Source organism: Engystomops pustulosus, chromosome 8 (genome assembly GCF_040894005.1).
Source record: "Engystomops pustulosus chromosome 8, aEngPut4.maternal, whole genome shotgun sequence".
NCBI classification, from domain to species: Eukaryota; Metazoa; Chordata; class Amphibia; order Anura; family Leptodactylidae; genus Engystomops; species Engystomops pustulosus.
Window position 1 is genome coordinate 83,672,476 of NC_092418.1, and position 5,911 is coordinate 83,678,386.

The window sequence follows — 5,911 nt, forward strand, 5'->3', positions numbered from 1 at the left end:
GATGCAATGCTGGCGCTAATCATGGTCAGGTGTGGTGCTGCTTTTGAAAGCAGCCATGTTTTTCAACCTCCTGACAACACAAAATCTTAGCTTATCTAACGGGGTGTTTGGGTCCTTTAACCTTCTTCATGTCACAGCCTTTTTTGTTCATTTTTCACTCCCCACCTTCAAAAATCTATAACTTTTCCATTTTTTAGTGTACAGTGCTGTGGGAGGGCTTATGTTCTGATACATCTTTATTCTTTGGTTCGGTACGATCACAGCGATACCAAATTTATACAGGTTTTATTGTGTTTTATAAAATGAAAACGTTGTGTAACTTTTTCATACTTTAGTGTATGGAGCTGTGTAAGATGTTATTTGGGATATAAGCTAGCATTTTCACAGCTTCCAATTTAAGGACTGTAGAATCTTTTGATCACTGTAAAATGGCATGAAAGTGGCGTTTTGGACATTTAGGAGCTATTTTCTGTTATGAGGTTCAACGCCAGGAATATATATTTTGATAAAATATGCATTTTGGGTGGTGGTGGTGGGGGGGGGGGATACCTATCATGTTTGTGATTTTTTTTACAATTTATTTATTATTATTATTATTAAAACTTCTAGGAAAGGTGGGGATTTGAATGTTTAGGTAATTTTATTTTTTTTAACTTTTTTTACAATTTTGATACTATTTTTTAGACCCCCCCCCCCCCTAGACTGTGTGATCGTTCCATCATATATTGCAATACTACTGTATTGCAGTATATGGAGTTTATACGGTGGTTGTGTGCACGGTGGGTTTATGTGGTGGGTGTTTGCTGTAGTATGCAGCAAACCCCAGGTCTATATAATGAGGGCTCCCCCCTTGAGCCTTCTTCATACATAATTAACAGCTTCACGTTGGCCAGTTTCTGCTGTTGCTTAGCTATGCTTTATCAGATTAGATTTTATGTTGAACAATCATGTTTTCAGGTTGTATCGTTAACATTGTCAATTAGGAGAATCACAAATAGAGGGTACAGGCCCCACTGACCCCACTATAACCCCAGATGTTGATCCAATCATTTATCAAGGTAAACAGAGAATCCATTAGTAGCACTTTGCATTAAATGTGTAGAAGAAGAAGGTGCGAAGATATAACAAGGTATTCAGTGAACACATCCTGAGGACTCACATTACAGCAGGGAACACTTATGAGATTACATTAATCAGGCAGAGGTGACACAACTTCTCTACAGCAGCGTGAAACATGGGGGATGGGGAAGGTCCATTCTTCTTCTATGCTTTACAAGTGTTGAGACACTTTGGATTAATAGAATATTTTTCATTCATAAAATAGCCGACAGCTCTAATGTAATGAATAGGAGTTTCCCAGTCTTCAGGTTACAATGATCTAACATGACACAGCAAAGGGAAAGGAAATAAATAGACACAATGGAAAAGTCGACAGAAAAAAAGCAGCTTTGATGATATATTTACATGTAACTGATCTTAAATCAGACTTGTGCCATTCACATGGTGCATAGAGTGTATGAAAGTTCCAAAGCAACGTTTCAACCTTACCTGGGCTCTTTAGCAGCCCTTTATTTACTATAAATATGCAGGATGAGGCCCCTTTCACACTACCGTTTATGGTGGCTGTAAGCTAGCCGTACGAACGGCAGCTAGCTTACGGCCGCCATAGAAGTGCATTGTGGGAACGGTATGGTGAGTATGTGTGCCACCATACTGTGCCGCAGCTGGAAGTGGAGGGATGAGGAGCGCTCACCCATTCCGCTTCTCCATCCATCCGGATGAATTGCCCATACCTGTGAGTGAAAGGGGCCTGAGTCAAAAGATTCAATACGCCCTCCTATTTCAGAAATTAGAGGGAAAATGGAAAATCTGAATACCCCAGAAAATAAAGGGTGAGGAGTGTATATTTTAAAGTATGTCCAAAACATAGACCATATTAGATCAATGAAAACATTTTCCAATGGGATGGTGGTCATACATCATATCAATGAAGAACAGAAAATGATTACCACAATCAGATATTTGCAATATCTCTTGTGGTCCGTGTACCCTTAGAGATTCTCATGTGGGTTCATAGCGGATTCTAACACCTTCAGCTCTGTGTCTTGCATCACGGACAACATACTGAACATGTCACATAGCTGAGCATTACAGTGAACCTTCCTAACTGTTGTTGCAACTTTTTGTTGATAACGTTTGAACTGAAAGAGGTATAGCAAATCTGATTGCAGCAATGGATTTCTGATACAATGCAGGTCCTCTGTGATATAATGCATGGCCACTCCCATTCCCTTTGAAAAATATGGGGGATTTCAAAAGGGCAGGCATATTTCAGACATTTCCAGAAGAAAGGCTTCTTCCGTCATTACTTGCCGGGATATTTCAGAAATCTCATCTTCTCTTTCATTACTGAAATAAAAGGGTGTCCTTTTATGATAACCTACAGCATTGGTGGCTAACCTATGGCACTGGTGCCAGAGGTGGCACTCAGAGCCCTTTCTGTGGGCACTCAGGCCATCACCAGAGATGACTCCAGGTATATACTTGCAGTCCCAGACGGCCCGGGACTTGCTGTGCACAGAGCTATTTTAAAGTGACAGCTCTACCTGGGACTATTTTCTGCTTTATTGGTGCCTCATGGAGCTGGTATCAATGAAAACTGTGACACAGAAGGGAGTATAAATCACAAATTAAATTTCTATGCTGGCACTTTGTGATAAATAAGCGGGTCTTTGTTGTAGTTTGGGCACTCGGTCTCTAAAAGGTTTGCCATCACTGACCTACAGCATATTCCTATGTTTCTGTTCCTTCCTATTTGAATCCATGTTATTTAAGATCCTGTTAGTGCCATAAGTCAATTATTTATATAAAATATATAATATATTATATATTTTATAAAATATGCACAGAAAGACCAATGGTTATAAAAATAATATATGGAATCTTTGTAATGTCTCCATAGTGAAATAAGATATTCACCTTATATGTTGCAACATTATTACTGTAGCAATATTTCAAGAGCAATGCTTCCAGGCCCTTTGGACAAGATCAAGTGTACTATCCGTGGCCTCCTGGCTAGGCTTAAATTGGAGGAATTTTTATCATTCCAGGAGAAAGCTCAGGGGTCCTAGCGGAGCTAGTTGTCCGTCACATGGATTATCAGTTACGTTGACCTTATGTAATATGTTATACACTATAATCTCTTTAGAAATATTGCTCTAAGATGACCAATGGAAATCTAGAGGAGCTAATTTTTCATGGAAGGCAATAACATGTGTTTTATCATACACTGAAGAAATGATGTTAATGCGGAAAATATCTCTAAGGCTACATTCAGATGGCCGTATGGGGGACGTATATAGGGCCAACATATATACGGCCGATATATGTGCCCCATAGACGGCAATGGGCACACGGCGCCCTACGGGAGTTGTACTGTTCAGCACACGTGCGGCACCGTAGCGCTCCATACCCCGTGAAAAGATAGGACATGTCCTATATTTTCACGGCACATGGCGGCATGCACAATATATCCATATCGAGAGGGGCGGGGGTGAGCAGCGCTCACCTCCTCCTCCTCTCCCCGCTCGCAATGACGTGTGCTTGTCGTGCTACAGTACGGCGGGAAACGGGTGTCTGAATGTAGCCTAAGGATGACAAAATTGTCCCAAGTTGGCAATAGAACAGTCTGATTAATCAACTGATCTGCGAGAAAAGAGTTGAAAAAATGTATATATAGCTTGGGGGGGGGATATAAAATTAATAAACCACTTATACTCACCTATTCCAGCACTCCTGTACTCCGCTGTCACTGTCGGATCTAGTGGTACCATCCCAACATGAGAGTCAGGCTATAGTAGGCGTGCAACACTATTTGGGAGGACACTGCCAGCCTCTATAAACACACAGGGACTCAGCAGTGCCGGGCAGTGCCAGGGGAGGTGAGGATAGACAGTTTTATATGCAGTGCTGCGTAATCCGTGTGCACTATATAAATAAAGGAATTTTTTTTTTTATTGCCCCTCCAGTCCAAATATGACATTTAAAAAAATCTTATTCAACCCCTTTAAGGTGGTCATACACATTAGTCTAAGGGATCTTTCACATTGGGGTTGTTTTTCACGTCTGTGGGTTAGGGATTTCCGTAGAAGCCTCACTGAGCCATTGTTTTTAATGGGTGTATTCAGGTCGGCTTGTATTTTCACTGGTCCGTTGTCTGTGGAAAAATGATTTTCACGAAAGGCAATAGAAGTCTATGGGTCTGCAAACAAAACTAATGAAAAGTCAGGGTTTTTTTTTCACTGATGAGGCTGATAAACCAAGCGTGATGTTTTCAAAGCACTGTTAAACCTTCATTTTTTTTTTGCGGAAGCGGAGAGACGGAAGCAAAACGGAGACAAAATGCAACTGATGCTGAGCATCAACGGCAATTCAAAATAACCCTAACGTTGATCAAACAGTATGATTATAATAATTATTCTGAACCCGACAAAGGCGCTAGTTCAGCGCTGAAACGCGTAGTTCATTTTTATCTGTAAAATAAAAAGACGTGTATTTTTGAAGATGCGCTACTGATGTGGAATTCCTTGACTTGCCACTATGATATACCTCTAGCTGCGTGATAAGTCTGATGGATGCCTGATCCCCATGGCCACACTCCGCCACAAGCAGCTCTTAATAACAATATAAACGGCACGTTTGGCTACAAGATAGCCCCAAGGTGAGCACCTCAATTTTTTCATTCCTTGGAAGTGACAACCTAACACTACACCTGAGTCTTTAGCGCACTGTGTTCCCTTTCTGTCTTTGATTCAGTGAATCAGTCCACACATGTCTGATTATAATTGAAACAATCAATCAATCATTCTCTGGGTAAAATATTAAGTAGCCCGTAATCTAATCACTATTAATCCAAAACATTTTAAATTGTTGCTTATGAATCACTGGTTTACAATTGATCCTTCCATGAAATAAAATTATAAAGACCCTCCTACACATTAGGTAAAAAGAAACCAAATCTGCCAATTTTTTGGGAGATAAGAAGAAATTGAACTGCTTAATCCGTAAATTCTCTACTGAGGTGACTGGTAGAAACTTTCTCTACCCATTACGTCGAGAGGGAGTCGGGGGAGATAGCTGTAGAACAAATAAACGTCCAACCAACAGCTATCTCATGTGTATGGGAGTGCAAACATGACAAAATGTTTGTTCTAGCACCAATTATATTTGATGTGTACGACCATTTCTAATAACTTAAATGTGCAATCCAATTAAACTAGAATTAATTCAATGGTTATTGGACCATCTACCTCCTACCAGCTTATGTGTATGGCCATTTTGATTCACTGTTGTGCATTACAGAAGAGGGTTAAGGTTACCTATGTCTCTGTCAATGTATTCTTTAATCTTTATGACCGATACAAAATAAAGTGCTGAAATATTTCTGATTGTACAGAAGCATAATGTATAAATCAACAAAACATAAATATGTCCAGACTAAATCTGAGACACGAAATCACGGCTCACCTTGTCCAGACGAGTGTTAGCACGAAATAGTGACCTAATGTACACGGTACACTGGGCTAATGAGCTGTTTTACAAACTGCAGGTCTGAATAGTAGTAGTTGTGTGTTCACAGAAAAGGATTTTCTAATGGCTTTTAGTTTACAGAAACTCCTACATCTGGTTTAGAAAGTGGGATCCCTTTTTCAAACACAGAACTGCTTGATTTATTATAATGATTTGGGAACTTTAGGTGTAATCTGGGAAGACGTTTTACAGAATTTAGCATCTATTGTAGGGGAAAAAATCATCTCCCCCCCCTCCCAAAGCCCAGACAGGGGAGGGCTGGAGACATCTGAGAGGAGGAGTCCTGGGCTCTGAGAGATTTGCTGGAGTAAAAAGCAGCCAG